At 42.8% G+C, this 10,900-nt stretch overlaps 1 long non-coding RNA gene across 1 annotated transcript; it reads right to left on the bottom strand.

Moving 5' to 3' along the window:
* Nucleotides 1-678: 678 nt before the first annotated feature.
* Nucleotides 679-1,565, bottom strand: LOC147380205 (uncharacterized). Its single transcript, XR_015134985.1, has 2 exons — nucleotides 1,399-1,565; nucleotides 679-997 (listed from the first exon to the last, which is right to left on the bottom strand). It is a non-coding gene; the product is annotated as an uncharacterized LOC147380205 (long non-coding RNA).
* Nucleotides 1,566-10,900: the final 9,335 nt, after the last annotated feature.

Here is a 10,900-nt window from a genome sequence, read left to right as displayed (position 1 = left end):
ATATATACACTTGTAGAACTTAATGCTTATCGTTACTTTTTTCATTTACTTAAAATTTTGCTAAACAGCAAAGTTTTCAAGTCCTAAATTCCATTGTAATGCTTGCACCACAGCACATAATTTGGAAAATCTTGAGACATTTTTATTGTCTCAAGATTTAAAGGAAAATATATTGCATAAAACTAGAGATTCATGGGGCAGAAACTTAAGTAAAAGCTGTTAGAGAAAATGGCGGGGTGCGGGGAGTCAGAGAGTGAGGATTGGTTTACAGTAAAATAAGCAAATTGATTTTTCTTTCATTTAATCTGTGTTGTTCTCTGGAAAGAAACACACACTCATGTATACACATGAGCAGGCACACACACAGGGTCCACTGTAATTAGAGAAACAACCATTCGTAGTTTCCCAGTTTTTTTTTTTTTTTTCCCCAGATAGTGGGAGAGATACCAAGAATAGAAAATATTCGTCTTTATTTTCTTCTCTACATGTATTCTTGGAAATATAAAGATTCCACTGTGGAATGGAAAGATGATGCCTGTTTCTTTTTTCTCATATACATCTTTTAATAACAGTAAATGAAGGTAACATTTAACAGTAAGTTCCATGGTGAGAGTCCCTTTACATTCAGAGATCTTCGAACTCAGAAACACCTCTGACTAAAATACATGATGCTAGGCATACAAATTAATGACCATTTATTTCCAAAGGTAGCTGCAGAAACCATTTTGGCAGAGTCAACAGGTTACAAAACACAGAAAATATTACAAAATGTCCCAAGACGTTAGCAAAGAGGCAGGGGCACAGAGCACCAAGAATCCACTTGGCAAAAATACTTTTCTGCAGCCGTTAAGGGGAGTCACAAAGACTGCTTCTACAGGGAGCCGCTGTGGGAGAGGCTGACAGGGAGGGGGCCTGCCCAGGGCCTGGCAAGCCCACCCTGGGAATGAGCAAGAATTGAGGTGGGGATGCAGGCAACGACAGAGGCAGTGCCAATCTCCTGGCGGGAAAAAAAAAAAAAAGACGAGTCATACTATCTTATTCCCTCTACCAAGATAACACCAATCGAACGAAATGAAGCATTCTTTCAACTATAATACAAAACTGACATTGAAAAAAGTTTCCACAACAGCTTGGCTTGAAACAACTCTTGGGCTTCATCCCACGAGTAGCAAACCAGTGTACCAAAACATCACGAGGTCAACAACAAAGGGCTTGCTCTGTACACAGAGGAGGAAGGCTCGCTCCCCCTCCTGGACTCTCCCCACCTCCAGAGTGCAGGGGAGGGTGCAGTGAGGAGGCCCCTTCCCCCAGGACACCCTCCCTCTGCCTGCCCCCAGTTTACAAAAACCAGCACTTGTCTAGCAGTGCCACACCTGCCCTCCCTTTCCTCTGGCCTACCTCCCATCTCCCCTTCAGATGATTCGGCGTCCATGTCTATAAATTTTAGGATGTCTTTCTGGCCGAGGGAAGGGGAGAAGAGGTCTTCCAGCAGCCCCACTGCACCAGAGGGAGGGCGAGCTGGAACCACCGTGCTGACAGCTTATTCTCTGTGCACAGCTGTGTCCGCTCCGCAAAAAAAGTATCAACAAGCACTAACTGCAAAACCCTGACAGAGGCTGCCGTGGAAGGGATGATCTGAGAGCTGGCCTTGAGGTACCTGGTGGGAAAGAGCCCGGTCACCCCACACATCCCAACCACCCTACAGGCAGCCTCTGGGAATGCTGAGAAGTCCCAGGAGAAAGAGAGAAGGATGACTTGGGGAGACTGAATCTGTGGCTTCCTCCCAAGCTGACAGCAAAACATACCATTGGACCTCCGGAAACAAGATGGGCCAGATCATCTCTTTTTTTTGTCTTTATATCTTTTCTTTAAATTTATTTTTAAGTGGAGGATAATTGCTTTACAATGTTGTGTCGGTTACCCTACAACAATGTGAATCAGCCATAAGTATATGTATATCCCTGCCCTCTTAAGCCTCCCTTCCACCCCAACTCCATCCCAACCCTCTAGGTATTCACAGAGCACCCACCTGAACTCCCTGTGCTATATAGCAACTCAGACAGATCAAGTTTGCTATAGGGAACCGAATATGGGGTGGGGGTGAGATGGGAGACTACAAGCAGGCATGACCATCTCTGTTATCCTGAGTTGATGCCACAAGTCAGGAAGCTGAATACACTCTTCTTATTGGCCCGGATCCTTAGTCACGCCCATTTGGAGGGAGGGAACACTCCTTTCCCTATCCAAGGCTGTTCTAAAAGAAACCATCCATGTCTACACACACTCTCCCAGATGCACATGGAGCTTCTTGCACGCTGACAAATGGCATGTGGAAACCTGGCCAGGCTGGTTGGGGAAGCTCTGGCACAGACAGGAAAGCCCTGGAAGCCAGGACCCACTGCTGAGGGGGACACCCTCCAAGATAGGCAGCCATGAGTCTGGTCAGGTTACCTCTCCACATGGACCTGGCTCAAGGGAAGTCATGTACAGATCAGTTCAGACACCTGCTGCTCCCCAACACCTAAACACAGGCCATGCCTCCCCATGGAGCCTGTGCTTGGGCTCACAAGCTGTTCCTTCTCCCACACATTTCCGAGCCAACCTGGCCCCCAGAATCCCACATCTCCCCTTCACCACCCCCTTTCCCAGGACAGGTGCTTCTGTCTTGGGCTGGCCAAGCTGGGCACATGGCCTTTATTTAACCTCTTCCCTTCCAAGTGGCAGAAGAGTGCCAGACAGCATGGGGTGCTGAGCTGAGGTGAGGGCAAAAGCAACCTTTCAGATACACCAACACGAGAGAAGCTGGGCTGACTGGTCTCTGCGCCAGGCCACGGACACAGGGAGGAAGACAACCCTCAGAGCGGCACTGGAACCGAGCCCTTGGGGTCAAGCATCTGTCCCACCCAGGCTGCCGGCCCCCAGCGGAGGGTGTTTTGGCTGGAGCAGGCCAGGTACCCAGGGGCTCCTTGCATAACCTCCTCCCACTGTTTCCTCTATTAAAGAGGCCTGGGGGCACTGAGGCCTCGCACACTTCCCCATTAGCCACACCTATACGCAGCCAGTGGGCAGGTGAGCCCAGCGACTCCGGAGGAGCAGTCTATTCCCAAGGGCAAACCACAAAGATGGCAGAAAATGAAGGTTAGGCTTCATGGGTTGTTCACGCAACTCCATGCCCTGGGGATGGATACCTCAACACCAGCAGCCTCTGCAGAAGGGCAGGTCCTGCCACAGTTGCTTCCCTGGGCCTTGCCATCCTCGGAGTGAACCTTCTCTACTCTGCTGCCTTCTGTAAGTCCACTGGCTAAAATCAGGACCATTGAGTCTCAATCTAGGTCCCATAGAAAGTGAAGTCACTCAGTTGTGTCCGACTCTTTGCAACACCATGGACTGTAGCCTACCAGGCTCCTCTGTCCATGAGATTTTCCAGGCAATAGTACTGGAGTGGATTGCCATTTCCTTCTCCAGGGGATCTTCCCGACCCAGGGATCGAACCCGGTCTCCCACATTGTAGACAGGCACTTTACCATCTGAGCCACCAGGGAAGTCCCATGGAGTAACACCTGAAATACTGAAGGGGCCCAGGGCGACTGTGTTGCCTGGAGCGGAAAGGGGAGGGAGGCCCATCAGAGGATGTCAGGGAACTAGCTTTGCTTTCTTTCTTTCTTTTTTCCATTTTTATTGGCAAAATCCAACACCCATTTAGGATTAAAAAAAAAAAAAAAAAAAACAGTCTCCAGTATGAAAGAAAGTGAAAGTGAGTCGCTCTGTCCTGTCAGACTCTTTGTGATCCCATGGACTGTGTAGTGCACCAGGCTCCTCTGTCCATGGAATGCTACAGGCAAGAATACTGGAGTGGGTAGCCATTCCCTTCTCCAGGGGATTTGCCTGACCCAGGGATCAAACCCAAGTCTCCTGTCTTACAGGCATATTCTTTAACATCTGAACCACCAGGGAAGCCCTATTTCAACATAATAAAGGCCATATAGGACAAACCCACGTAAAACATGGTCTAGCTTTTCTGTTCTTGAGAAATCTGTCTTAGTAAGAACCTATAAGAGCATGGCTATTCTTATACTGTATCTCAAATAAGGAGGGTTGGTAGATTATGGCATAAACTCAGGATTGGAGTTTTACTTTGCAGTATCATGGGAGGTTTGCAAGGGAGTTAAGGTCATGTTGTTATATATTTCTGGTGAAAACAAAGGCAGCTGGTGATCATTGAGAAATTATTGGTATTAGGAATGCAGGTATGAAAGTGACTGAAAGAAAGACTGTGGTCATACAAAGGCTGGATTTCAAAATTTTAGAGAAGCAGCAGACCCTCATGTCAGATCTTAGAGTGTAGAGGCAGCAATGACTAAGGTATCGATGTTTTCACATTTTTCTAGAGTAATAGATAATTGGAAAATGACATCTATGGAATGGAAGGACAGAGTGTGGCATGAAGCTCAAAGAACAGGTTTCCCATAAGGATGAAAAAATCAGCACTGGGAAACTGCAGTGTTTTATGTCATAAATGAAAAAGATTTGGTCCCTGTTGAACAGTCATGAAGGACATTCTGTAAAACATAATGGGTACACATTCCCTCGGCTGAGAGCAGCACCAGGTGAGGCCACTTTGCTGTTTGCTAGCCTCCTACACACTGGCTTGACATTGATACATTACCTTTTAGTGAATAAATTCATTGAACAGTCAAGGTGGCAGAGCTAAGTAAACACACTGAACGTTTTTATTACTCATTAGAGATATGTGGTCATTTGTAAGGTTGGCATATTGCTGACTGTGTTTTCACTTCCATTTTCTTCAGCTAAGTCCTAGCACTCAATTGTTTCTTCCTTAAAATGTCTTTTATATTTATACCTTCTCCTCCATTGCCTTTTTCTCTGCAGTAGTTCTGAGTTGGAAATCTCTATTTTTCTCTAACCCTTGCCTCTCTCTTTCAATCATCCTAATGCATCAATCTGATTAATCTTTGGAGAAGAATGATGTCAGTCTCTGATTCCACTGTTCAAGAACATGCACTGTATTGATTCTTCATTGGACGCACTGTTCAGTTGTGTTAAGTCCTCCGTAAATCTGCGTCTTCGGCCTTGTTCCCCACCATGCCCCACTAAAAATGGTCTATTGTCTTCTCACTGTTGCCCTCTTATGTGCTCTGACACATAATACTCACATTCACGCTTTTGTCTTCACTCGTGTTATTTCTTCTGCTTCACCTGACTGTGCTTTTTCCATCAATCAGCCTAAATTCTTCCCTGCATCGTGGCCAAATTATAATCCATTTTCAAAAAAAAAAAATCCTTTTAAATATTTCATCTTACCACAACTTCTCCCTTATCTCAGTTTTAAACATATAACCATTCTCTTGTTTGGTCTTTCCAAACAGACTTGACGCTCTTTGAGGGAAAACGTCGTATTATATATTTCTTGTGCACCTCCACAGTGCTCGGACACACAGTATTGGAAATCTATAGTGAGTCACACACAATTGTCCTTGTGCTCTCCGTGCACCATTAGAACACAGTATGTTTCCTGATGATTGCCTTGACATTTCAAAAAGAATGTCATCAAATGTTGACTACTGAGTATGCTATTTTTTACGTTGCTCAGTTCTTTTTCGCATCAGAATTTGCCCAAAGTACTGTCAAAAATACTGCTAGAATCAGCTTGTAATAAAGTCATCACTAAAATTATCAAGGCCAGAGCACAAATGGACTTTGATTATAGGTGGATGTTAACTTTCAAAGAGTAAGCTGTGACTATTCAATTCATAAGTCTCCATTAAAAGACTCTCCGTGACCTATTTAGCCTTAAGCCCCAAGAGAACCAGTTCAATTTGTACTTCATAACCTAGGAAGGCCAGATGCTAGGCTACGCAGTTTTGTGGCAGAAAGATATTTAGAAGCATCTGAAGGTCAATCATGAGGAAAAACTCAAGCTCAATAAAAGAAATAAAAAATGAATAATTTAAAGTGATGCATAACACACCATTTTGTTTCAGTTAATTCTATTTTCCAGCTCTTTACTGTAAGGCAGACCAAACTTAAAAAGTCTAATTCTTTTCATAACCCAGAAAACATTTTTATGAAGAAATAAGTGTGAAAGTGACTTAGGTTCAAAAGTAATGAAATTATTCCTATGCCTCAAATTTATATTGTAGAAAATTCAGACAAACTAAATTTCTGCAATCAGGGGTGGGAAAGTCAGACAACAATATATTTGGGGATAGATGACAAGCCTGCATGTTACGTGGCTTTCTCCTGGTTGTTGCTACATTTTCCTCTGTTGTCTTTAGGAAGTTAGAGTTATCTGAGTAAACATTCTTGTCTTCTCACATGCAAAATATAATGGCTAAATCTTATCAGCCCTTCCAGTTTGAAACACTGCATAATGAAAATTAGATTATCAACTCAGTATATGGAAGTTGGTGAGCTGTATTGCATGAGCCCTTTGTAGGCAAAATATCAAAGGGATAAATGATACGTTTAGGTGAAAATTCTCTCTTCTATGACAGAAACTATTTGTTCACACAAAAATTAATTGCGCATATTCTCTGTGTCACTGTACTAAACACTGCATTGTAAATTTAAAAACAGAAAGCCATAGAATACAAGGAATTGAGCTTCAAGTTTGTATAATAATAGGGTTAGGGAGACAAAACACACACATATGAAATGTTCATAGCAATGAAATGTAACACCTAAAAAAGATGTCACTGGGAAAGATTAAAAGCTATAAGTTAAGAAAAAGGGGAAATCAGAGTCAAGAAATAAAGTTCATTACAACTGTAGTATTTGAAAGCCTACGCGCTAGATGCTTTTCTTAAATTGTCTCCTTTGGGGAAATTCAAAGTGAGTTCTGAACCGACAGACTTTGGATACAAAAGGAGGGATGGGAATCAGAAGCCTGAAGGTGGGCGGCTGAAACATGAGCAGGCCAGCAGGAGCAAGCAGAAGTTTGGAAATCAGGCAGATGGGGAACCAATCTGGGAGTGTACACAGAGATTTAAATACTCCCAACCCCTCAGTGCTGCGAAGTATTGTCCTCCAGCGACCCTTTCCCCAGCTCATCAGCCTTGCTGTTTAAAGACACCTTTTTGGATTACAGAAACATCTTAGAGTGAGGGCTGCTTCTGTGTGGCTTGATTCAGTACACAACCAGCAACTGTGATGTCAGAAGCACTTTTGAACCAAACTTTTGACTGAGTGTGAATTGCTGTGCTTCCCAGGGGTGAACTCAGGAGAAGTTTAGAGCCTGTACTTAAACAAATATGTTGCTTATTCATATGTAGATTCTTATGTTAGCCATAGCTTATTTACACCAAGATCTCTCAGCAGGCTACATGGCTTTTCTTCTCCACTACCCACTCATAGTGCTGTGGACAGATTGCTTCATCTGCTAGGCCAAAAGTCAGATTGGTAAGCAGAGTCATTGAATTGAAAAAATGACTGTTATAACAACCTCAGCAGTTATACAGTCTTTTGATTGTGACTATATTTACACCTTTTTTGAGCATATCAAAGTTCTAGTCCTTGATTTTAACATTTAATTCTGATATGTTAAGGAAAACCCTTTGACCAATCTCCAGTTTAGGAGGTGATTCTATCTGTAAAAGAATTAATTTCTCTTTATGCACATTAGGTCAAAACAATGCCCATTAAGTTTCCCCTTTTGACCAAATATTTTCTTTTCCCAGGTGGTTCCAAAGCACTTGGTAGAACTGATGTGTGTATTCAGTTCAGTTCAGTCGCTCAGTTGTGTCCGACTCTCTGCGACCCCATGAATTGCAGCACGCCAGGCCCACACCCACACCAAACTCACCACATGAACAGATAGCGCTCATCCACAGTTCACTGTTTATGAAACACCATACCCCAGTGGAAACAATTATATAGAAGAAAAGATATTTGTAACCTGCTTCTTCCAGCTCATTCCCCCAAAGACACAGAACTATTAGGTTTTATTGCTTTAAAAAATGGGTGGGGGAGTGTGGTCAGAATCTCCCATTCACACGGTAAGGTTTTTAAAGCTGTGGGAAAATCTATGTTATAAAAGAAACACAAATGAATTATACTGAATAATGTCAGAAATAAATCCCATAGAAAAAAGCTTTCTGATAAAAAAAAAAGCCAGAGATCCAACAGTCTGACATAATTCTCTGAAAAAGAGATAAACACATGCAGGGCTTGAAGAGGCACCCTAGAGTTGTTTGAATATAATTATGTATTTGAATTTGAAGATAAACTATTTGACATTGGTGAACATTCACTGAACACCTGTAAAGACAATTCTTTTTTAAGAATTGCTTGCCATTCCTTAATAAACTTGAACTTCTCAATCATCCTGTCCTCTAACCCCTATATATTCATGTTTTTTTTCAACCTGGTTTTACTCTCCTCATTCAGACTTGCTTTTTATTTATTTATTTTCTATGCGTTCAGCTATTAACTGAGCACTTATTATGGGTGAGGACGGGTGGGTAATTGTTAAGTCATGTTCAACTCTTTGTGACCTCATGAACTGTAGCCTACCAGTCTCTTCTGCCCTGAGATTTTCCAGACAAGAATACTAGAGTGGGCTACCATTTTCTTCTCCAGTGGATCTTCCTGACCCAGGGATTGAACTGGGGTCTCCTGCATTGCCAGGAGGATTTTTACCCTTGAGCCACATGGGAAACCCCAGGCTTATTTTTTAGCAATGCTTATCTGACACTCAAAGAACACTTTCTTGCTTAATATTCTGCTATGTCACACCCAAAAAAGATGTCCTTTTCAGTATAGGGGACTGGAATGCAAAAGTAGGAATTCAAGAAATACCTGTATGCAAGACAGCAAAAGAGACACAGATATATAGAACGGTCTTATGGACTTTGTGGGAGAGGGTGAGGGTGGGATGATTTGGAGAATGGCATTGAAACATGTATGCAAAATGAATCTCCATTCCAGGTTCAATGCATGAAACAGGAGGCTCAGGGCTGGGGCACTGGGATGACCCAGAGGGATGATATGGGGAGGGAGGTGGGAGGGGGGTTCAAGATGGGGAACACATGTACACCCGTGGTGGATTCATGTCAATGTATGGCAAAACCAATACAATATTGTAAAGTAATTAGCCTCCAATTAAAATAAATAAATTAAAAAAAAAGAAATAACTGGAGTAACAGGCAAATTTGGCCTTGGACTACAGAATGAAGCAGGGCAAGGGCTAATAGAGTTTTGCCAAGAGAATGCATTGGTCATAGAAAGCACCCTCTTTTAACAATGTAAGAGAAGACACTACACATGGACATCACCAGATGGTCAATACCAAAATCAGATTGACTATATTCTTTGCAGCCAAAGATGGAGAAGCTCTATACAGTCAACAAAAACAAGACCAGAAGCTGACTGTGGCTCAGATCGTGAACTCCTTACTGCCAAATTCAGATTTAAATTGAAGAAAGTGGGGGAAACCACTAGACCATTCAAGTATGACCCAAATCAAATCCCTTACAATTATACAGTGGAAGTGAGAAATAGATTCAAAGGATCAGATCTGATAGAGTGCTTGAAGAACAATGGATGGGGATTTGTGACATTGTACAAGAGGCAGTATTCAAGATCATCCCCAAGAAAAAGAAATGCAAAAAGGCAAAATGGTTGTCTGAGGAGGCCTTAGAAATAGCTGTGAAAAGAAAAGATGCGAAAGGCAAGGGAGAAAAGGAAAGATACACTCATCTGAATACAGAGTTCCAAAGAGTAGCATTACTTTATTAGCGTGTGAGATGAGTCCAGTTATGCGGTAGTTCAAGTATTCTTTGGACTGCCTTTCTTTGGGATTGGAATGAAAATTGACCTTTCCAGTCCTGTGGCCACTGCTGAGTTTTCCAGATTTGCCGGCATATTGAGTGCAGTACTTTCACAACATCATCTTTTAGGATTTGAAATACCTCAACTGGAATTGTATCACCTCCACTAGCTCTGTTCATAGTGATGCTTCCTAAGGCCTACTTGATTTTGTATTCCAGGATGTCTGGATCTAGGTGAGTGATCACACCATTGTGATTATTTGGGTCGTGAAGATCTTTTTTGTATAGTTCGTCTGTGTATTCTTGCAACCTTTTCTTAACATCTTCTGCTTCTGTTAGGTCCATACTTTCTGTTCTTTGTTGTGCCCATCTTTGCACGAAATCTTCCTTTGGTATCTCTGATTCTCTTGAAGAGATCTCTAGTCTTTCTCATTCAATACAATAGTTTTCCTCTATTTCTTTGAATTGACAATTTGATAAGTAATGCTCAAAATTCTCCAAGCTAGGCTTCAACAGCATGAGAACCATGAACTTCCAGATGTTCAAGCTGGATTTAGAAAAGGCAGGGGAACCAAAGATCAAATTGCCAGCATCCACCGGATCATAGAAACAGCAAGAGAGTTCCAGAAAACATTTCAGTTCAGTTCAATTCAGTCGCTCAGTCATGTCCGACTCTTTGTGACCCCATGAATCACAGCACGCCAGGCTTCCCTGTCCATCACCAACTCCCAGAGTCCACCTAAACCCATGTCCATTGAGTCGGTGATGCCAGCCAACCATCATATCTTCTGTCATCCCCTTCTCCTCCTGCCTTCAATCTTTCCCAGCATCAGGGTTTTTTCCAATGAGTCAACTCTTAGCATCAGGTGGCCAAAGTATTGGAGTTTCAGCTTCAACATCAGTAATTCCAATGAACACCCAGGACTGATCTCCTTTAGGATGGACTGGTTGGATCTCCTTGCAGTCCAAGGGACTCTCAAGAGTCTTCTCCAACACCACAGTTCAAAAGCATCAATTCCTCTGTGCTCAGCTTTGTTTTTAGGGCAACTCTCACATCCATGCATGACCACTGGAAAAATCATAGCCTTGACCAGACAGACCTTTGTTGGCAA

This window comes from Bos grunniens, chromosome 1, assembly GCF_055505025.1.
Source record: "Bos grunniens cultivar Pamir isolate PY7600 chromosome 1, Bosgru_T2T1.0, whole genome shotgun sequence".
NCBI classification, from domain to species: domain Eukaryota; kingdom Metazoa; phylum Chordata; class Mammalia; order Artiodactyla; family Bovidae; genus Bos; species Bos grunniens.
The sequence above is the reverse complement of the archived record's forward strand: the minus strand, read 5'-3'. Positions and strand labels throughout refer to the sequence as shown.